Below are 24279 nucleotides of genomic sequence, written 5' to 3'. Positions count from 1 at the left end.
TGAGCCTTAAAAAGTGCAGTTTTCTTCTACTCTGAATATGCCAGCTTCAGTTGGTCTTATAAGGAGGTACTTTCCTTTTTAGGTGGGGATTTTCTAAGAAGGGATTTTTCTTTTTAATTGACTTTGGAATAAGTTAACTAAGTTTTGAGTTTCCTTGCATGTTTGACTGCTTGAGTATGTTGCTACACTGCTTTATTACTGAAACTTTGGGCTGATATTTTTTTGTTTAATATTCAGAAGATCAGGTAACTGAAATTAACATAGTTGCTCTTCTCTAGATGCCTTTAGGGATACTTGGAAAAACTACTTGTAAGAATGTGCTATAGTATGAGTCCTGCTGACTTTCATTTGATTTTTCATTCGTTAACTTGAGACAATGAAGGAGAACAAAGGTTGCTTATGTAAAATGAGACTGAGGGTGCAGAAACATTGAAAACATGCCTATGCTTGTGAGAGGTGTGGTGTGTAATTGCTTACTATGAGGTGCAATTGAGGAACTATTATGACTAAGAGGGATGCTGCCTAATACATGTCTGGTAGAGCTGCTTTTTGTATTTCTTCCCTTCACCTTCCCTGCTTCTCCCACCACTGCACCACTGTTCTACATTTTCCCTGCATGGGGGAGGCATACTAGTTAGCAACAGAAACATGGTTCCAGCTGAACTCTAATGATAAAACACAGAAATATGTAGCAAAAAATGCACGGTGAGCAGGGGGAAAAAGGAAATAACAACTTTGGAGCTCTCCTCCTATTGTGAACTGTGGCAACCAGGCAATTGGACTGCAAGGGGTTGTGTGTCTGTGGCTCATAGCTAGTTGGTAATAATAAACTGAAGATAATTCAGTGCACTATTTATATAATTTCTTGTTAAACTTGTCATGAATATTCACTTTTGATTCTATTTAGGTTTGGCATTTTCATCATACTATATTCACATAGTTTCCTGCTTTTCCTATATGTGGGAAAATTATGATCAGAAAGCTTTTCCTACATCAAGAAATAGAGGTATTCTTTCAGGACCAGAATGCAGGCATAGATGTTTCTATGGATTTGGGAAGTCTTTTTGCATTTGGGGTTGGTTTTGGTTTCTTTTCTTTTCAAATACAGCTCTCCACATTTCTTCAAATTAAGCACAGATATTTAATAATGAAAACTGACAGTGTTTCAACTGCCATGTATGTGATTAAAAATGTCTAAAACTGCAGCTTAAAAAGTGGTGTCTGGATGAGCTCAGCAAAATACTTCACAGATTATGCTAATTCATGCTCACTCTAGAGAGTGTCTATGGTAAATTGTCTTATTATAAAAGTAATTACTGAACTGATATGCAAACTTTCTCTAGTGTGGTAGCTTAAATTTTACTCAACTTAGTAGATTTTCATATCACTAAATCTATAACAGTATTAAAAAATTATAGATATGGTAGCCCTGCTACAAGTTTTTCTACAGCCCTATGCATTTGAGTGATGGTAAACAGTGAAAAGCGGATAGTGGGCAGAGAGTTTCTACTTCATTTGGTCTCCTTCAGTCCCATCTCATGCCCCTGACTATACATGCTTGCTACTGGACTGTGCAAGGAAATGATTGAATGTGTGGCTGGATTTTCGACTAGAAAAATGAGTAGTTTCATATGTAATTGAGAAGAAAATCAAAATATTTTTGCATTGATTCTTGCAAATGCTTATTCCCATCAGCACTCTATTAATAATATCTGTTGGAAAATGTACTGACTTAAGCACTTATTTTTTTTTTCTTTCTATACAAGTATTGAAGAATGCATGAATTAAAGAAGTAGTACACCCATTTCTTTTTGAATTTTTTTTTCTTTTTTTGAAATTTCTTTTTCTTCTGGTTTGAGTAGGACACTGGGCTAGGTGAGGGACTGAGGTCCCTTCTAACCTCACTTATTTCAGGAGTGTCTCTGATTTCAGTCATTCAGAGTAAGTATCCACAAGGATTGATGGAACTGCATCTGAGACACTTCTGTTGATAGAGGTAGTTCAGGCAACACAAGACTTTCAAGTCGATTTACATGTGTTTGTCAGCTGTTTGAGAAGAGTTTCTATATCTGAAGGATACTGAGCTTTCTGTTCTAAAGGTCAGCAATAGTAAATACATCCTTTTGACTGTTGACACTTCTAAAAAAATTACATTTGAGATCTTTCTATGTGTGCATAACTTTCTCCAATGCCTTTAGTGTGGTGGGCTTTTGTTTGCTTGACTGTGAGAAAGGGTGAGTGAATAGCTAGGCAGAGTTTTTTATGCTTTCATACTCTGCTATTCAATGCCAAATCATCGTAACTTTGGATGATGTTGAAAATGGAGTATAGGGGGAAATAAATCACACTGCATTGGAAGGGAAATGGAAAGAAATAAAGAAACTATGTCACTTTTAAATATAAAATACTTTTTTCATTTAGAAAAAAGTAAAATAATTTCAAGATTTCAAAAGAAATTAGTAGGCTGATTTTTTTTTCTTCCCTCTGCTCAGTGGAACAATTTTTAAAGTTCAGTTGAACTGTTGAATATATTCAGTTGCCCTTGATATTCTTGGCAAGTTTAGAACATGCACAGAAAATTTTGTGGATTCCTGATATTTAGCTTTTCTGAGTTGAGACTATGCCTTTAGTAAGCAAAAGTCGCTGCTATTTTGCATATGGCATTAGAAATAAGAAGCCAATTCAGAATAAAAATAGCTGACTGTAGTTTAAGGTGATCTTTTTTCTTTAATGTGAATACTTTGAAACACTAACTTGAGGGTCCAAGTGTTTGAGTTGATGAATTGCCCATACTTTGCACTGCAGAAAGTAGGAAATCATGGAATCTTGAAGACATAAATAAATTCTTACATCCTAAGTGGAGATGTGTTTTTGAGGCTTACAAGCAGCAGACCAACTTATAGGAGCAGACACCCACCCCCTCCCCCCAGCAGTTTTGTGACCCTGAAGCAGGGCTTTTGAGATGAAAAAAAGTTTTGAATGCTGACTGAAAATCTGAACTTGCTACCTAGCTCTATAGTGACTTCATGTGACTAGTTTAGCTCTTTTGGTAGAATAATTTAGAAAAAAAAATGTCTCTGATTTTGTCATGCAAAATTGTTTGCATTTAATTGTTTAAAAATTTCAATGCATTCTCTTGTAACATGCTGTCAAAGTGCAAGTTGTTATTTAATCAATATTTACTATTGTGAATAACTGCATGTACAAGTCTATAAATACCTGTTTCTGGGAAACAGTGTTTCAGCAATCTGGAATATTTTACTGAAAGTGGGAACCAAAAATACATAATACTTAAAAAAACCAAAAGAAACAAAAAGTGCCACCTGATCTAGTTTAAAAATTAGTTTGCTTTAAAGTGTATTATTTCTATCTAACTTCCTAAATGCATCCTATATTTTTATTTTAAATTCTCCGTGAATGTTTAGTTCTGCCTCTGTACTATTTGTACCTCTAAAAATGTCATTGATATAAAGAGACTTAAATATGTGATGAATGAAGTATTGCAGCTGCCTGAGTAAGAAATTTCAGTGAAGCTAAAGATAGACTTGTCTCTTGTATCTATTCTTTGGCAGAGAAACAGGGTGATTGAAGGGAAGTACAGTATATGAAAGCACAGCTAAAATACAGACACACTGACATTATAATAGTGTCTCATCGGGTGATGTGGTGTTTTGACTACATGGCTGCAGCAGGTCTATAATTTAAATGCCATTAATGGCACAAAAAACAATAGCATGGAGGCAGGAATACTGTAAAATCTCTGGGTCTGTACTTACAATGCAGATGAAATAGCCCTTTGAACTTGTGGTGCCAAATGTTGTCCAAAGTTACTATTCTTCCACGAGGAAAGCAGTTTTTGTTTTTACGGTGTTTTATGTCTTCCCCTCCTAGCACAGAGAGACATTTTCTGTTCAGATTTCTTGGCCTGTGTCACTACAAAGATCCCAGGCGAAGGGACGCTGCTTGTGTTTTGCTTCACTCATGTCCCGTTCACACATTCAGCATAGAATTTGCCATTGTGAATAGTCATGACTATGTTTGCTTTGTGCTCGTTGGCTTTTGAATATGCTTCTTTATATTTTGACTCGAGTTGCACACAGAACTAATTTCACCAGAAGCTATTGGTGTTCAGCTGTAACAGAGTTACACATAGTCCTGTGACTGCACCCTCCTTATAATATCTCATTTGTTTCCACTTGGCTGTTGTAATGTTTTCTGCCTGTTAGACTTCTTGTCCTTTCCCTTGCTCTCCTTTTTTTTTACTTTTTTTTTTACCCCCATTTAAAATTATAACTGACTTCATTTTGATTATTGAACTTAACTGTGGGTAAGCAATAAGCACATGTTTCTGTACCCTCACAGATGCCAAACATTTAATGCACCTTTACTGTAATGTATGCTCTAATTGTTTGCAAGTAGAGTGAGTATATCCAGAAACAGTCTCCGATTTTTGAAAACCCTGTAAAATGTGTACAATATATTAATTGTGAAGCTTTTTTTAGAAAATTTCAAAGGAGGAGAAGAAATGCTGTGTAAGTGAAACTTGTTTAAAGTGCTCCACCATTTCTAGCAGGAGACTGTTATAATAGTTGCATTATTTCTTTATACTGTTCGAGTGCCTTTGTAAATCTCAGGCTTTTTTTTTCCTTTAAATTGGTTCACTGTGTGTAAATGTGGTGCTATACCATGTAAATACTATCTGTTTCCAGTTTTAGCTAAGTGGATGCACTCTTTTCAAAATATTCATGCAGTGTTAACAACAATTAAAGCCAATTTATATTCTGTGAATAAATAACTAAACATTAAAGGTTACTAAAGAGATAAGAAGGGAGTTTCAGAAAGTTATTTTTCTTTATAGTACAAGCCGCGCATTCAAAGTGTGGTAAATTTGTGCACTTATGTATACCTTTTTTTCTCACTTAAAAACAAATCATACCTAAAATTCAAAGCACGTGGAGTAGAGGTGGATTTACTTTATACTGAAGGTAAATACAATTGAAGAAAAATAAAGCCTCTGCATTAATTTAGAAACTTTGAATCTTAACAGAAGTATTTATTCAGAATTCTCTTTATCTGGTATCTGTCAAGTGTAGCTACCTCTCTGAAACAGGGTCTTTCAACTCTGTGATCATTAAAATACCTCTCTGCTGATCCTGTGCATTCATGTAACAACTCAGGCTCTTCCAAAATGTAGTATTAATATGTGCAAAAACAAATCTTATGAATGTTTTGATCTCAGAAGGAGTCTTGATCAGAACAACTGTTAAATGCAAAATGATACATTGGCCAACTGAAAAAAGCTGTCTGTGTTTATTTCCTTCTCAATATCAGTGAAGAAATATTTTACTTAAACCACTGTGCATGGCTACTGCAATCAGTACTTTTCAGTTTTGTCTGAAGAGAAAATGAATAATTTTTCTTGCACTTGTTGCCACAAACTCTGAGGAGTAACATGACACCAAAGCACAACTTCAGAGAATGGCTAGCATTTCCGCAGACTGCTGTTTTTAATTAGATCAGAATATGAGTTAGTGAAAAAAAATTTCATAGTGTCAGGTTTGGTAAAATTGGTCTTAGTTATAAGACTATTTTTCTACTTAGGAAATAATTTCTGAAATGAAAGGGAACTATTCTTTACGTTCAAGGAGATTTTAAATATAGAGTGAACCTGCACAATTTCTCCATGTAAAAAAAGCATACTATGCACTTAAACAATTTTTTCCTAATGAATACCTTGTACACTAGTAATTTCTTCAGTAACCAGAATGGTTGTTACTTTTCTCTGAAAAGCCCCACGTATATTTTGTAACAACTGAAAACCTGAGCGCAATTCAGTTCCTGATATAGTGGTGCAGTCCCAGCTGCCCTTTCAAGAGTGGAATTCCAGATGTTCCTGTTTTGCTTATGGAGCAGTGCTATAATTTTTGGACAGCAGGGATACAATTTGGCTATCTGATAATGTTGTATCTGTTGAAATACTTTCACTGTGGCTGTTGCAATGTATACATACATTGTGAAGGAAACTATATTATGGATTGCATTCATATGATTCAGGTGAGTGCAAGAAGAGCTTGGATTTGAGGATACAATGATGGCATCTCAAATACCACATAAGGGGGGAATTATGCAGTATCTAAAGCAGCATATACAGTAACATAGCCAGTTATGTTATTGAACCTGTTATTCATATAATAATTTAGGTTGGAAAAGCCACTTAAGATCATTGTATCCAACACTAAATCTAGCACTGCCAAGTCCTAAGTCATGTTCCTAGGCACCATGACTACATGTCTTTTAAACACCTCCGAGGATGGTGACTCCACCACTTCCCTGGGCAGCCTTTTCCAATGCTTGATGCCTTTTTGGTGAAGAGGTTTTTTTTCTTCTAATATCAAATTTAAACCTCCCCTGGCGCACCTTGAGGCCATTTCCTCTTGTCATATTACTTGGAGAAAAAAAAAGACTTGGGCACGCTCCTCTAGAGCCTCCTTTCAGGTAGTTGTAGAGAGTGATAGAGTCTCCCCTGAGCCTCCAGGCTTAACAATTCCAATTCCCTCAGTTGTTCCTGAGTGGACTTGGGCTCCAGACCCTCCGCCTTCATCATGCTACTTCTTGCTCTTGTCGTGGTTACAGTGTGTATATAAACCTATCTATGTAAGAGTTTCTAGATGCTCAGCTTAAGTGTTTCTCCTATGTTTCTTGGAGCTGTTTTTGTAGGACACTAAGAGCTTAATAAAGCTTGAATTCAAAAAAACAAAGCATGTGAGAACAGGTTTAGTTGTGGTTGTTCCCATATTTATGGTATTATTTCAGAATGTCTTCTACTATGTTTAAAAGTGCATGTGTTCAAATTTCTTGAACATGTTCATTACAGGGTTGAGTGCTGATCTTTTATTCCTTCCACACTTAATTATTCCATTTAATGCTGTGGATATTCTGGTTGTGGATTACCCCATTTTAAATCACCATTACAGATAATTTCAATCATTTTACATGCCCAAGGGAGCAGTGGATCAGGGCAGAAAGCTTCTCAGGTACTAGCTATAGCTGCTACTTATGGCAGAAAAGATCAAATGCGAATTTCTTTTCTGTTTGAAAACTCTCTGTGGATATTTCTATTTTCATAATTGGTTTAGGGTGAAAATGGCTTTTTAACAAGATGTAGCTTTCAGGTGGTAAGACTGATGTATTATTGTAATAGTAATCAAGATTATAGGAACTGTTAACATTAAACAGTTCTGCCTTCAGGATAAGAAAAATGGAGATGATTCCTAGAATCCTACTTTGTTGGTGAAAGATTGGAGGGGCTAACATGGGCTTAGGAGTATGGAGAAAAGGATCTCTCCCTTCTGGGCATGTGGAGTTGAATATTCACTTTGCTTTGTGGTCTAGGTTTATTGCTAAATGCTCAAGCAAGCCTGGAGGCATTTCCTAAATGAGGTTGCAACTGTATAGCTTTTAAACTCAATTAGCCCTCTCTTGTGTTTTTTGCATGCCATGTCAGTTCTAATGGAGTTTACTGGGCTGTGTGAGAAAGGGAAGATGTGGGGGTCTCCATAACCAGGGCCCTTCTTCCCCCCTACTCCAGTGGATTGGCCACATCTTATTGTGGTCCTTTGGCAACAGCAATTTAAAGGTTCTCCAGAATCTTAAAATGTAAATTGTGCTTAAGGAGGGGATACTGGGGAAAAACGTCATTCAACAACAAAGAAATAAGTAAGTTGGCTTCCACTACCTGATATGAGACTCCTTCAGAATGGAAAGAACACCAAAATGGGCTGTGCTTTGTGTCAGATGGACAGGATGAGTTGGCCCAGTGTGTTTCTTCCACACAATGATCTTCTGAGGTTTGTGGTCTGTAAAATGCAAACTTGAGAGAAAGAAATCCTATCACAACTAATAGAAAAAAAAGTGTCTTAAGAAAATTGCTATTCACAGGAATACAGATATAACAAAGTGGTAGAAATTATATCTTACCATTTAAATAAAAACTAAAACACCTAATAACTGCCTTAAGGAAAAACCCCTTTGTTAGTCTTCAAGTACAAGAAAATACTTGACCTGTTTTCAACAGCAGTGTTTTTATAACTCGCTTTTGTTGGATCACAATCTTTTCTCTTTTTTCTGTTTGATCTAAAAGTCCAACTGTGTTAATTAAGAAAATTAATGTAATGCATTAAGCTTGTAACATGATTAAAGGTATTACTAGAACTTTATAGGAAGAATGTCTTTTCTCATTCTGTTAATTTTTCCCCACAATTGCAGTTGTATACAAAACCATAAGTACAACTGGTTGAAAACTTAATCTTTTTTTTCCCCCTGTGGGGAAAACACAAGATGTTTTGAAGAAATATATTTTTCAATAGTCATTTTTCTGGAAGGCCTTTTGCATGGGGAGAAATAAAAAAAGACTCCTTGCTGCCCCAGAAGGGTTGGTAGCCTGGTGTTTTTGGTGTGACTCCAGAATCTCAGAGCTCTGTTGTTATTGGAGAAGGGCCTGGAAACCCAGGTTTCTGATACTTTGGATGAAGGTCTCAATGACCAGACTGCTATCTATCTGGAAAATGATCATGCTGCTTAGTTTTTCTCCTCTTCTTTCTTTTATAATAAGCTCCTTTTCCCAAAAGAAATTTAAAATTACTTAGACATACCTCCCTAAATCTAATGAAGAATAAAAAAAAATTTAAAAATCTTTTTATCTCTCTGAGAAAGGAATGTTATCTGATCAGTCTTAGCATTAATGCGTAGATCCATTGTTCATGTAGTTTAATAAAGAAAAAACAATATAATAATTATATAGTTTGCCCTTAGTAATGAAGTTGAAGCAACTGTACATATATTTAAAGGAAGGTGCTGTGGCTGAAGAGTGCTGAAGCAATGGATAATTCTTGTGGTTATTCCACTGAGTTTTGAAAAGAAGCACCTTTCTGTCAGTGCACTTGTACTTATTATTTTACTTTATTTTAACAGTAAAGCCAGGGCTCTCCGGTCCTATTCTCCGTGCTGGTGTACAGCATTGTCTTTGTCTCTTCCTTCAGTTCCACAAAAGACCTTGCATAGTGGAGTCTACAGCCAATGTGGACAATGTGAGGGCTGCTTTTAAAAATACAAAACCAAACAGAAGTTAACTAGTATGAGGAAAAAATCCTGTTCTTAGAGCCAAAGTGACTGTGTAAGAATATAAAATAATCAGTCTGGTATGTCTGAATCTCTCATTCATACAAACCGATGAAAAACCTAGGCTGCTTTGACTATTACATCATCTCTTTTGAAGTACAAATGCTAATTGAAATCTTTCTAAAAGTTCAGCATGTGTGCTAAGATATTACAGATCACTTTTTTCTTATGTACTTGAACACAGGTATGTCTGATTTTCTTTAAAGCTTCTATCAGTGGGGGAAGAAAGGTGGTGCTTGGATCATGCTCCCATAGGATGCACCTCATTTTTAGTACTTTGTGGTTTAATGTTTATCGCTTAAATGTGGTTTGAATGTGCTTCTGAATCATTACTTTGCAAAAAGAAAGACATTGCTGTCCATCTCCAGCTGAGTTTCCACCTTGCTTAAAAATCGGTGCTTTTCTCCTTTATTCTTTAGAAAAGATAATTTTTAATTAGCTTCTGCTTTCCAGATAAGCTGCTCTTCACTTTTAATTCAAGGGAACAAGAGGAGGTAGCATTGGGTATATTTGATCTCTTTGAAATATTTCAGTCTGTCCTTACAGAGCTGTAACTTTCTCTTGAAAAGCTGCTGTGACATTCAGATGTTTGTTGGATAGACTTGAAAGTATGCTTTGGATGCTGTTTAGAAAAATCTAGTGCCCCATAAGTGCAATACAAGATGAAAGGAAGTAATGCTCGGGACCTATTGTGTGTGGATTGCTGCAAACTGCTTTTTTTCCTCAGTGCTTTTAGCTTGCTGACCTGGAGATAAGGTTGTTTCTATGTTTTATTCCTGTTATCAATGTGAAATTCTTCATTTCAGGTACTTTTCCATTTTGCTTTGACCTGTTTTTACAGTTTTTAGTGCCGCCTGTTTAACACATGTGCAGTAAACAGCTGCACTACTGAGTTCCTGCAGATGTTGTGAGCCAGTATGACTTTTATAACTGCCTCTAAGATGTTCAGTTATGGAAGCCTTGATTTAGAAAGAAGAAATCATGTTCAGTCAAAGCTGCCTTCAAATGTCCTGACCTAGACCTAGAAAAAACCAGTATGGCTTTTTGTTGTGCTGTCTGTGTACTGAGCTGTCTGAGATGATTTACTTTTGTGGCTCTAAACACATTAGGTAAAGTTTGGGGCCATCAAGCAATTGCATGTTACAAGTTCCTTTTTGCATCTACAGCAATCTTGTTAATGTTACCTCTTTTAAAATTCTTTGATAGTAAATATCATCAGATAAAAGGCTTTTGTAGTCTGAATTACTGCTCTGAAAAAGTCCGTGAAGTAAACACACTGCTACCAGCTGACTGATTTCTACACTTAGGTTTGCTGGCGGTTTTAGTGGGCTGTTAACACTACAAGTATGGCTTTTTTGAGTTCCTGATTTGGGGGAAATTTTGTTTATCAGATCACATCTGTTTTCCTCATCCCTTCATGTATAAACTTACCCTAAAGGAGAGACATCTCTAACTACGTTTCGTTTATTATGATTTCAAACTACCTACTAATCTGAAAATAAATTTTAGAAAGTTGTTGAAATAGTGGCCATTACACTACTATTTTTTTACCTGTACTTTAGTATAATTTCATGTATTTAAAGTTCATAATTGAGTTTCTTTTCAAAATGAATTTCAGAGAGACAAACCTCAGACTTGTATCAGTGTGTTTGCTTGGGAGTGAAGTCAGATGTCAGGGCAGCGTCAGTGTGTGTGTACTTGTGCCTGGAGGGGGGAGATAAACTGTAGGGGCAATCTTTCACATAGGTGTGCTATGGAACTGTTTGCAGGACACCTTTCTGTGTGTTTCAGCTGTATTTTTTCTCCTTGCTCTTGAAAATAAAATGTTTTCTGTGATGTATCCTAGACCTTTCTTGTTTCTCCCGTCTTTACCATCAAATCACCATATCATAGGTATATATACAAGACTATTCTTTCTTACTATGGCAGTTGCTAAATAATCCTGCCAAGCTAGTCAAGTCAGATATGTAATCAACACTGTACACAAAATTTTTTAGAAACTGAGGTTGAAAGGGGAATAACTAAATCAGCACGGCTGGTCAAGAGTTGCAATGCGGTGTTTTCCAGGGGAAAGAATTATATCAGTAAAGCCAGGACTCACTGGTCCTATTCTCTGTGCTGGTGCACAGCATTGTCTTTGTCCTTAAGTCCCAAAAAAAAACCTTGGCTGCAGGCCCCTCCAGTTTGGGGGGAAATTCGAATAAGAATTTTAAAGAGTGAATACTAAATCTTTATATTTCTCTTTTCCTTGTTAAGGTAGAATGAAAACCATAAACTATTGGTAAATGTCAACTAACCGCTAGACTTGAAAGAACCAGCAGCTGGTTTCTGCTTATGAAGCAGAAACTGTGTAGGAGGAGATGTAAAGAACCTCCTCAAATACCCATTATAACAGAGGGGCGGGGGAGAGACTGTACTGAATATGGTTTTTAACCTTTAGAATTCTTTTTCTGTTCTCTTATGCTCTTAGACTTGTATGAAAATGCAAAATGGCAATTGATACATTTCAGGTAAAGGCATCAGACAAAGGCCCCGTGCCACCTAGAACTAGTTCTAATAAAAAATTGAGTACTCAACTTGCCTGTATCAATTTTGTGTCTGTTAAAAGATTTATGGTATGAATCTCATAACCAGATTTCAAATGTATTTAATGATTACTTGTTTGCAAAGAGCTTGAGTGTGCCTCATATCAGATGCAATGTTTCAATGCAGCAACATTATTAACAACATCGTTAGAGTAATACTGAAATGGCAACAGTTAAAAAATGCATCTACGACAAATCTGAAATGATGGGTTTGTCTTGAATACAAATAGACAGAGAGAAAAGAGATTGGGAGGTATTCATTCCTGATGTATAAACTGAGATAAAAAGTAGACCACAGGTTTATGTTAATATAAATTGAGACAAATTCTCAGTTGGCAACACAGACCTAAACGCTGCCTAAGCAAAGCGATGAATGTTTATTCTGTTTCTAAAGGGAAGTCCATACTTGCTGTCAAGAAAAGACAAAGGGTTGTTCTGGGATGTGTTTGTTGGGTTTGGGGTTTTTTAAGTAACCTATTTTTGCAGTAATTCATAAATCCTTCGTCACTTTCTGATACAGAAAAAATATATGCAGCCTCATTAGCTCATGGCACAATTATCTTTAACTCTTTTAAAAATATTTGGAAAAATAGACTAGAAAATGAAAAAATAGTTTTTTTTCTGAAAATAGTCAATTATGAGACACTTAATCAATGTATCTGGAAAATGTGGTGGCAATCTGTCTGTTTTTTAATTGGAAACCTTCTTACCTAGATACTGGGCAGACGAAACAGCTCTCAAGGAACAATTAAAAAGAAATAGAATTACCACTCTGTTATTTCACCTGCTCTTCTTTTAAACATGTCCTTTCTTGTTTGCTGACAACTCCCACTATGGAGCACTTGTCCACAGTCCTAGGAATTACTATTAACTCCCCAAGACGGGGGTGGGAAACTAGAACTGGTAAGCGAGGGCTGGAAGGGTACCAGCTGGAGGATATTTGTGACAGATCAGAATAACAGGAAGAGAGAGTAAAAAAGAAATGGTCAGCACTTTTGGCTTTTTAAAAGTGGGGTGTAGATGACTTGCTGTTATGTTTTTGCAATGTCTTGTTTCCAGGCTGCTGGCTTAGTCAGCCACATCTTTAATTTGCCCAGTTTATAACAGCTGCTTCTGCTGCTACCACAGAAAGAGAAATTATAATTTCTAAGCTTTCATTTCATCCCTCTTACCTATAATCCTCAAGTTCCAGTCTGTCTGACCACTTGACTAGGCTTTTTAATTAGCAGATCTTCTTGGGGGCCCTTAAATGTGTTTTGAATATACAGGAACACTAAACAGCCTTGGAAACTCTTGATGAGATGAAAAACATCCTGCTGGGAATATAAAATGGCACATAGTGCCTAGAATAATGGTTTCCATAATTGAGATTTTCATGTGCTGTATTAAAAGGCAACATTTACCTGGGGTTCTGTTCTCTTGAAAAGAAAAATGTTCAGTTTTAAAAACTTGTATTTTTAACTCTCTTTCTGCATGGTTTTGTTGATTCCTCAGAAGAAAAGTTATGGGTTTGGCACAAAAGGCACAGAAAGCTGGAGATGAAAACTAGTATTCAAATATTTCTGTGCAATCTGTGATTCAGATATATTTGATTTCCTCAGATGAGGCGGGTGGAGTTTTGTAATGGTCTTTACTTTGTACCGGAGACCACTGTACTGCCTGATCTTTTGGCTGAGGTGGCACATTGTTAATGATGTGCTAATAAACAACATAATTTGGTAAGGTAGACTCTTTGGTAGAAGGTAATAGTTCTCACTGCTGCAAGTATCTTAATGCAATTGAAGAAAACAGCTTGTTTTAATCATTTACTAATTGTATGGCGCAGCAACTAATCTGTGGGATGTACCTTGGAGACCCGATAACATGTTTCATCGACTTCTGGGGAACCGACACAGATGATGTTGGTCAAATTGCCCAGTTCCCTTCATTGCTGGTCTGCAGCTCTGTGGTGATTTGTCTAGAAGACAAAGAAATAAAGGATTTTGTGTAATAGTTTAGGATATGCCCAATAAATCAGCCAATAATTGGTCTTGACGTTCCCCAAGGAAAAATCGCTAGTGTCACTATAAAGGTCTTGGTGGTTTTGTACTATTTGTATTAATGTTTTTTTTTCAAATTTTCAGATAAAATATGTTTTGCTTCAAGCTAACTCTAAATGAAATTAGATTATTCAGAATATTAAGTTGTGACATAATACTGTCAGTAAGCCTTATAGTTTCAATAATTTAAATGTCATAAATGCATATGTCAATGGTATATTGTTCCATGCTGTTCTGCTTTGCTGTTCACGTGAGACCATTCAGGCATATAAAACAATAAAATAATAAAAAATTGCCAGAAAATGAGCTCTAGGCTTATTTTTCAGTGCTACAGATGAGTGTCGACAAGACCCGTTTCTGAAAACTCAAATACTAGAGCTGTGTGCATTGGTCTTTTCTCCATAGTGTAATTATGAATTAATTTCCTCTTATAGAAAATTAATCCTGCTTAACTACTCAAATACAGTTCTAGGAAATATTCGGATCTTTACTGGTGACATGCACTAATCCTGATGAAACCTGCAACACTCCTGCAGTTTTTCAATAGCTCTGAAAATTATTCCAACCTTAGCCTATGGTATTCAAAGGCACACATAACTACATAAATGACTCTCCCCTGTCCCTGAAGTGCAGTGGATTAGGTGAAGGGATTCTCAAAGCCTTCTAAATTCTTGGCATTCAGTACAGAAAATGTTCAAGTAACAAATATTTGAGTTGCTTGTCAAAGCACTTTATTAAATTGGACTCCCTTAAATAAGTTTAGTGTTAAGTAAGTATGGTAAATTAAATCTAAAAATATTTTTTTTTCAAATCTATACTTTTCAATGGTCTGATGGTTACCTTTTGAAGAGTTTGTGGCCTGCAAAATACTGTAATTATACAGCATATTCTCAAAAAGACTGGTCTCTGGTATTTACGTCCATGCAGTTTCATGGAAGACATTTTGAGAATTTCGAGTCCGTCTTGTTGAGCTGTGCCTTCTCCATTATGATTAATGGAGGAACATGCAAGTTTGAATTCTTCAAATAGCTTTGAAAAAATCTCACATTTTTTATTTGTCTGTTTTATGGGACATGAAAAAAAAAACACATTACCCCTCAGGGAATTAAAGCACAGTGCTTTAATTACACAATGCCCATTAATGCTAATAAATTTTATGCTAAAGAGCTATGCTGTACCAGTGCCAACAAAAACATAAGTCTCCTTCCTTTTCAAACCCTGTGCCACATACTGCCTGGACACACAATCATTAAAATGAACTCAGTTGCAATGACAAGCATTAGATAAAGATGTAACATTTCATTTTGACTTTCAGCAGTTTCTATGAGTTGAAATAATGCTAGAATTTGATCTTTAAGTAATCTTTGAAAGTATTCAAATAGGAATAATGTTAGACCAGTGAGGGAACATGTGAAATGAAGCGATAATACTTTCAACTGCTGCACTCCTTTCATAATCTGATATACCTTGAGTTTTCTCTCAAAAGATTCCTTTGTAATGGTAGTCAGAAGAATGAGTTTATCAGCTGTATAAGATAAAGCATGTTTGTAAGCACTCTGTATTCATAAATCTTGTTTCTTATTTCATTCTCTGCTCTGTTTCTCTTACCTAGTCATTAACTGCAGCCTTTCTTTCCTTTTTTAATATAGCTCTGCTGTTAGCAGTTCTAGAATTTGACCTCAGAACTAAGTCTCCTTTTCTCTTGTAATATTCCTGGAAATCAGGCAATCATATCACTATTGATCTGTGTGTTGAAGCACAGCAGTTCTACTTTCTATGGGTGGGTTAGAGGAAGGGTTTGGGATTCAGTTGATGAGAATTTGAAGTGAGGGGAATGCATCAATAAGAGCATCACACTGGAAGATGCGGGGTTTTCCACATCTCTGCAGTGGGGTGACGTATAGGATCTTTCTGTGCTAACAAAATGAATATGTGGTAGTGATTTGATCTGGTTGAGAATGGAGACCAAATGGAAATGGTTATGCATGAGAAGGATAGCATTTAGGAGGGGCTGACCAGTGACTTGATTGTAAAATGCATAAAAAGAAAAAAAGCATTTAGATGCTGTCTGACTGTGAAGATTTAGAAAATGCCTAGACTTAGATGTCAGCGCAGTCTTCAGGAGCAGACAGAAGGGAAGAGCAAGGGCTGTGAGACATCACGTGGGTTTGGAGTGAGAACTGTGCCACATCCTCTTGACCTCAGTCTGGGTGGGCAGGGGAGATGCCACAGTGCGTGGCTGGGCTGAAGGAAGGGGAACGTGAGGGTGAGCCCAGCAGTGAGCTGTGCTCCCTGCCAGGCAGGGAGGGCCCTGGGACTGCTCTTAGAGAACCCTCAGCAGTTGTATTTTATCCTCAAGCTCAAACCTGTCAATTCAGGGCATTAATCACATTTTTAGAATTTTCATTATGTAATGTTTTCTGGGTTCTGTTTACACTTCATTGGTGTTTTTGCTAATTTTTGGAAGACTTGGGCTGAATTTGGGTGCCTCTGACACCTGATATGTAGAAGCAGCCTCCCATAAGAGAAAAAAGCTATATTATGAGGTTTGTAAGAATGCTATATGTTGATGAGCACTAATTATCTGAGCTAAGAGCCCTTTGAAAACCTTTCTGATGACTAAATCTCCATTTTACACCTCTACTTCCCAAATTCCCAATCTGGTAGGAGCTCATGTTATATTTAACAGTGGTTTCTTTTGCCACTGAGTCCTAATGAATTGGAATCACACTTGAAATGATAGTTTCTAATCTTATATGCTGTTGTGAATATCCTTTTTATTTTTAAGTTAGTCAGACTCTTGAATCGTCCCAAATCTTCCCACCATCAATTGGACTTTTTCCCAACTTTCTGACTAGTTTCAAAGGGAAATCATGCTCTTGCCTTTTTTCCTGCTCTGGTTTCCTGCATTCACCCCACTGTTGGTTTTCCTGCTCAGAGGCAGACCTGTTCCAGCTCAGTGATGGGTGCCAGTCACGACAGTGTAACAAGCCAAAAGTAGTAAACTTGTTATGAAAAGCTTGAAAACTTGGATGTGTCTAGGTGCCAGGATTTTAAACTCATTGCAACTTTATTAATGACACCCTGGGGGAAGAATCTTTTAATAGTAAACGTATTCAAACAGATTTGAGCTAAAAAAGCTGGATTTACTTTGTTTTGGTTGCATGTGTACTACAGCATTATCAGGAGATGATTTAGAGTAACAGCCGTGAACTCTTAGCTTGGATCATGTTAAACTGAAGGTTCTCCATGACTGAAAATGTTTTCCCAGATTTATGGGAGCTTTCCCTCTCCCACCCCCCGTAGCACTTTGCAGTTTATAAAGGGCTATGTGTTAAACAGCATTTGTTGAGCTTACTGAATAAGCAAATAGGATTTCATTTTTTCTTGAAACATTCATTCCTGCTCTGCTTTTGAAATGACACACGTGCCAGTGTGCTATTCTTCTTCCTAGTGGTTTCTACATGAAATCTATTTTCTCTGAGAAAATGGAATCTTTGTGTCTTTGTCTCCTCTCTAGCTTTCAGGCATGTTTTGGCAGGGGCTCTGACTGTCGAGGTACTGGAGAGGAGGGGCCTTGCACTCATTTGTCAGCTTTTCTTGCATCTGTAATTTTTGCCCACTCAGCAGTACTGGAGGGGCTTAGAAAAGGGGGAGAACTTGTAGCTTTTGAAAGTCAAGCTCATGAAATTATTGCCAGACTGTAACAGTTTGGGAAAGACGTGTGTGTGAGAAACAACAAATGCTAAAACCACCTTTAGGTTTTAGGTTTTAACAAGTCTCCGTTTCATGTAATTGCATGCCTTTTCCCCCTATATCTTTACAGGCAATGACATTGTGGTTTTATAGATTTGTTCGTTGTGTGCTGATAAACTGGCTTCTTTTTTTTTCTTAATGATGATGAAAATAATTTCACTGGTGTTCAAGACCTGGTTGTTTCCAACCAACAGCTTAATCTAAAATGTTTAAGTCTTCTCTAACTTTTGTCCTAATCCTTCACTGCAATCTCCCTTTGCAAGCTGGGTGCTTTCATCTCCTTGTGTAATGTAATCAAACAGAAATTAGTTAATTTTTTTTATTAGAAGACAGATCCCTTCAGACTAAAGAAAGCATTTTTCCTCTTCAGTTTTTTATGGAATATTAACATTGATCTCTCCTCCTCATTTCAGTAGGCTATTTAAGCCCAGGGCTCATACTGTGAGCTGTTAATTAATCAGTGTGACAGATGAAGAAAGTATCCAACTATGAAAGGAAACCTTACTTCAGTGACTAACAATAAGGATGTGAGCCCGAGTGATTTAAAGGATTTTTTTTTTTATTGTGAATGTGTGATAAGAAGTTCTTAAGCTGTTTGAGGTAGCGATGGGATTTTTTTTGCTCAGATTGTGTCTCTGCACAAACATTAAAGGGCTCATCAATATTTTGTCTTGAAAAGTCTAGACAGGAGTTAAAAGAGCCTCTCCTACAGTTTGAAGAGATCCTGTTTCCCATAATTAATAACAGGAAGCAAGTAAATAAGGCTTTACTGACAAATGAAACTGCAACAGTAACATGTACCCAGAAACATTAGCTCCTAGCTGAGAAATGTAGCTGAGGTCTGTTGGTTTTAGTGTACAGGAAAAGATTGCTGTGGAAGCACATTAGAGCTTTGCTCAAGTCTAATTCAGTTATGTGATAGCAGACTAAAAGTCCAAAAGTAGCGATAATGCATTTTAATTATTGAGAGTGATTCGTGACCTTTGTTTACATCTGTGTTACCATCCAAGAACTGTTCCCCTGTCATTATTTGAAATTCTTTGAACTCAAAAGGAGATTTTCATGTTTATTTAAAAGCTACCAGAAGGCATTTCAGACATTTCCTGGAACAAACTGTATATATGTATTTTAGGAAGATAAGAAATGAAAGGAAACTTGAGGAAAAGCTTTTAATTTTCTTCCTTTTTGAAGACTGCATTTTCCCTTCAGAGATACCTTTTCAGAAAGTAGTTGCAAACCCTTCCCTCCCCCTCCCCAATTCCCCTCGTTAAAATCAGTTAAACAACAAAAGAGGAGTTAGATCCTCATCTCTTCTGTACCAGTGTAAAACCAGAGGAGTGCTATTTATCTCAGTGAGCCATTCAGTTCACTTCAGTAACTCCACGTTGTGTGGACAAAAATCCAGTCTGGCCCTTGCCTGCCATACTTCTGACTTTGGTTTTTGGGTTACGCTGGAGGGGGAGGTCGAAGGGGAAGGAAAAGGAGGAAGTTTCTGTGTGTGTAGTTGGGGGGGGGTGGTTGTTTTCCTAGGGAGCAGCAATGACTGAGTGCAATATTCAGAAGTACTGGAAAGCACATTTAGCTCTGTGTTTGTGCTGGACTTTAAGTCTGAGCTTGTTGAATTATGGGTTCATCGTCTGGCATGCTGACTATATGATACAACTCTGTAATACAGACTGTTTGTCATCTTGGTGCTGACCTTGAAAAGAGAAGAAAAGTGAATTTGTTTCACTGATTCTTAGATACACTAGACAGTAAATTCCTGCTTTAGCTGTTTAATTTACAGTGAACTGCTAATTTTTTTCCCCCTGTAGATGAGTTGTTGGGCTTTCTACTAAAAATGACAAGATAGGACAAAATAAGCTTGTTTGTAGAGCTAATGTTTTTCCTTTTCTGTATATTTTAGAAGATTAACAGCCGTTGCTGTAGAGAAGCATGGTGATGAATACTAAATAGTCCACCATAAGGCATTTTGGAAGGAATTCAGTAAATTCAAAGAACGTACCCCAACATTGTATCCCGTAACTTATTTTTTCCACTGATTGTAGCTTATACTATGAAAGCAACAGGCTATATCCAAAAAGAAGGCCATACCATTTACCATACCATGTCAGGTTAAAATCTTTACTGGCAGATATTCTTTTATTGTTGACTGATTAAGCGAGAGATTCGAGCCCGCTTACCTAACCTTCAACATAGGCTTCTTCCATTCCACTCAATGAGTTTATATATTTCCAGAGTTCATAATTTGAATTGTGTTATTTTCTAAATGTGTTTTCCTCTCCTGCTAAGTACTGAGTTCTGTCACCTTGAATCATGCATGCCAATATCTAGCTAGACTTACAGCTTTTAAATGAGACAGCCTGTGGAATGTGGTGCTACTTGACACAAGTGCTTGGGTTCTTACTGAAAATAAATAGCTCAGATGTCACTTCAAATGCCTATTGTAACAGTAAAAAGTCAGAGACAGCTGCTGAAGGTGCACTTTCAGGGTAACTATAAGGTATTATGTCAACTTTTATCCCTAGCTTAGAACTGTAATAACTAGTGAGTTCCCGAGAGAAGTTTATTGTGGAAAAGGTCTATTTTCTTTACCACAAAAAAGTTACCCTACACAGCAAAGCTTTATATAAAATGGCATTAATTTTTCATTTATTTGGATGTTTGAGACGTTTGAAAATCATGTGTCTAGATCTATTATGTACAGCATATAGGGTTAAGAAATTTTCTAATTAAAAAGAAAACAACACACAAGCCTTTTTAATAACTAACTTGAATATCTTCAATTTCACATCCCAGAAAGCATTCTTATATCAAACCTGATCTTTGTATTAGGCTTTTGATGTGTGTTTTGCATAAATAGGGTGAAAATTTCCATGTTTAGGGTGCTTCTTTTGGAAAGAAAGGTGATTCATCAGTGGACAGTTTGAATTCTTTGAATTGTCAGATTATATATTACCAGTGCTATGTGCACTGGTACATGTAGATTGCTTAAATGCATATTTCAGAGAGATTAATGACTACAGTAAGTAGTAGAATAATGTGAAATAAGGTTCCTGATATAGCCCCAGTTTAATCTAAAAGGTGCTGATAGGAAAAACTACAATCCTAACAGGACTAGGTATTGGTAGCAAACTTCTGCTATCTTTAAACTTATAGGTACATAGTTTCCAAGGGAAACTCTTGATAACTAGCAGTTTCCAGGATATTATCTGGATTTCCTGTTTATTTTATGTGGTATCCTTTTTCCAAAAGGATGAAGACTGCTTTAAATAGTGTATTATCCAAAGTCTACTCTGACATTGCAAGGTTCAAAGTAATTGCTTATACCACACCTTTTAATACAATATTTCTTTTTGTCCTCTAGGATTGTTAATTACTTTTAGCATACTTTGTCTCTGTGCTTGTGATTGGACCTGATGCATCCCTTCTCCACCATTTTTAAATATTTTCTAACTTAAGGGTAAAGATTTATTTCTGATTCAGCAGCAGGCTCCTTGTGAGAAACCTAACTAGAAGAAAATAAAGGAAAAGGAATTTACGTTCATATTCAAATTTCTAATTAGATTCAGGACTGTTATTTAAGTATTTTAAGGGTTTATTTTCATGGTGCTCCACATTTGGGGTAGGAACTCCTTTGAAAATCCCTTTAGCTCACAGAAGTTAGAAAGCTGATTTCTTTTAAGCAATAAACTCAGTTTGGCAAATAATTTAAAGAAGATATTTCTGTTAAATGTCCTTTTAAATTAAATAATGATTGTATAGGTGAAAAATACTTTAAATTACTGTGAATGTGTTAAAGTATAAGCATGCAGATGGATTAAGACTTAAAGAATTTGCCCCAAATGTTACTTTTAGCATGACTACTATTGGTTGCCTCTTGGAAATTTCATCCTACTGTGTGCAGAAGCTCTCCAGGCTTTCAGTAAGCACTGTGATGGAAAAACTGTTCTGAACTACCATGGATTGCCAATAGGATATGTGAGTCCAGGCATTTAATTTCCAAAGCTGTTCACTTTAGAGATTCAATTAAAAAAGAGATGTAGACTTTCAGTTTCTCCTTTGTAAAGTAGGGAACAGAAGATACCTGCTAACATTAGACAGAATAATTTTTTTGAATCTTTGAAAGGGATGGACACTTATTGCTGCATTTATTTCAGAAGAAAGAGTCAACTGATGCTGTGGAGTGCTGAAGGCTCCCAGCTCTCTAAAGTATTTCTGCCATACATCCTAGAAAGGCTTCAGAAGGAGGGACAATGCCCTGAGATTCCTCACCGTGTTCTCTCTGCCATGACAGTCAGTATTGGAGTCAAAAATGAAGACAAATTCCAATACTCCAAATGCACATTCTGGAAGTTAAAACTTGTCCTTTATACACAACAGTGATTTAAAACCAAAACAAATGTAAAATTTCCCATAATGCACTTTTCAACAATTAGAAACTCAAACTGACATGCACCACTTTCAATCAGAGGATGAAGCAATAGAACTGCATCTTTTTTTGGCAGCAGAGGAGTAGGGTAATACCTGCTGCTATTATTTCTTGATGTCCTAGTTTAAGTTCAGATTCATCAAATTGAAGTGTAGCACAATTTTAGTCCTTTAAACACAGCTACCTGTATTTTTTTGAAAAGCCAGGAGATAGGAACATGTGAGGCTGAAACTCGATTTTTGTTTGTTTAAAATGTTCTCGTAAAGGCTTTTGTAACTACCTTGGCCTGCTGCTTTCCAGAAACACTATTTCTGCCAAGAAATCTAAATACGATGTCACCAGTTAAATAAGTAGATTTTTTTTGGTTTTTTTATAGTAAAACATATAGGGAGATAGCATAAAGTTCAAGGATACTTTCCTCTTCCACTCCTTTTTTCCCTGAAAGGAGATAATTTTCCGTTCACAGAAAGAACAAATACTATTTTCTTTTGTAAGTAGCCAGTGCCTCATCTTTTATTATATTGTTATTGACATAGGTGGAAGTAGAAGCTTTCATTTCTGGTACAGAAAGGGAGTTTTGTTAAACCCAGAATTTTATGGGTTTTTTCCAAGTTCTGTATGGTACTTTTTCCCTAAAAAAAGTTGTTATAGGAAGTGGGACAGATATGGCAAACTTGTTTCAGGAGTATATCGTACTGTTTAGCAACAATTTTTTTTTCATAAATAATTTTCTTCACCATATGTCGAATAATATTTTGCTGCATGCAGTGAGTCTTGTTTTTTACTAATACCTCATTTTGCTAATTAAATTAACATATATGAACATGAACATTGAAATGCTTCTTGCGTTCAAGTTAGGACATGTAATACTTTTCAATGTTTCTTCTCCATCTAGTTTCACTTCCAGAATTTCAATCTCTTTTCACCTGCAATAAGGTCACGGTTGGGATGGTAACAAAACTCTGTGAGGATGTATGTTGCTGTACACTGAGTTCTGGCTGCTTGAAAGAGTTTGGCCATCACAAGTCACTCTGATAAAGGTGTAGAACAGGGCATGCCCTGGTCAGTGTTGATGCTACAGCAGATACTATATTCTGCTGTAGTGAAGGTGGTTCATTGAAGAGGTTTTAACAGTTCATTTTAATTATTTTTAACTACGAGGAAAAGTTTTAAATAACTCTATACCAGGAAAAACGTTTTACCTCATGACACTGAGTTCTAACATGGCATAGGGAGTGCTCTGACTCTGCGTTTTCAGTGCTTCTAGACAAAATTTCTCTCAGAAAAGACAAGTAGTACTTAGCAAACTGAGGCCTCCTTTATGTTCCTTCTGTTACTTTATTTGATTGACTGTTAATAAGGTTCTTCCTATTAATCACCAAAAGATGCAGAATTACATACTCATTCGTTAAAAAGTGTTACACTGATTTCTCTGCCTTAAAGTTTGCAGAGAATCTTCTGTAAAAATTCATATTAAAAAAATCAACAGCCTAAAGTACGAGAATGATTTGAAGTATGTAGAGTAATGTGCATTAATGTTTTACTTGTGTTTGGGTTTGCTTTTTGGAGGGGTTTTTGTGGGTTTTGGGGGGCGTTCTTGTTTTCTTGTTTCGTGTTTTAATCTGGATATGACTAACCTTGATGAGAGTCCCAGAAGAAATTTCAGTCAATCTCCACCTTTTAATCCCAAGCGCAGCGTCATGTACTTCCTTAATAATGGAAGATATTTGTGTGTCTCTCTTTTATTCATATAAATCTTTCTAATTTAATGGAATTTCACCTTTGTAAAGAAACAACCATCTTTTGTTGGAAAGTACTCTTTTCTATAACTCTGTAATAAACAACCCACACTTTATCTTGTAAGGCAACTTTCTAGTGTTCCAAACCAACAAAAGCAAGTCCAGCACATGATTCGCAGCATGGAATTTCTCCTCAGGCATTTGTCCTAAATATGAAGGTAACTCAAAGGATGCACAGATTTTGTACCTGTATTTTTCATTCATTCCACACCTCAAACAGATCAACCTTTACAGATCCTCTAAAACATTCCCCCCCTCTTGTTTGTTTTGAAGTGTATATCTTACCCTCTTAATAGATTTAAAACAGAAAATGAAGACTGTGGTAATAGCCTATTCTGCTGAATTCCTGTGAAATGTGGAAGTTTTCTCCGTGAGAAGACCCCTATAATGTCTGACATCCAAATAGCACACTTCCATAGCTTGGAAAATGGCAACCTGCAATAATTTTGGTAAAGATTGAAGATGTTTTTCAAGAAAAGTTGGCATCTCTT

The 24279-nt window shown here is 36.4% G+C and overlaps 1 long non-coding RNA gene across 5 annotated transcripts in view; it reads right to left on the bottom strand.

Moving 5' to 3' along the window:
* The window catches only part of LOC127474460 (uncharacterized), a 60546-nt gene that overhangs the window by 16635 nt on the left and 19632 nt on the right, over positions 1 to 24279 (bottom strand). For 4 of the 5 annotated variants that reach the window (XR_007905857.1, XR_007905859.1, XR_007905860.1 and 1 more), the window contains exons 2-3: positions 13609 to 13719; positions 7736 to 7870 (exon numbers count right to left, since the gene is read on the bottom strand). This is a non-coding gene — a long non-coding RNA (uncharacterized LOC127474460). The remainder of the gene's footprint in view (positions 1 to 7735; positions 7871 to 13608; positions 13720 to 24279) is intronic. The other variant, XR_007905861.1, reaches the window with a different exon arrangement.

This window comes from Manacus candei, unplaced genomic scaffold (genome assembly GCF_025592945.1).
Source record: "Manacus candei isolate 608988 ecotype Guabito, Panama unplaced genomic scaffold, ASM2559294v1 h1tg000005l, whole genome shotgun sequence".
NCBI lineage: Eukaryota > Metazoa > Chordata > Aves > Passeriformes > Pipridae > Manacus > Manacus candei.
Note: the sequence above shows the minus strand (reverse complement) of the source record. Positions and strands in the feature narration are given on the sequence as shown.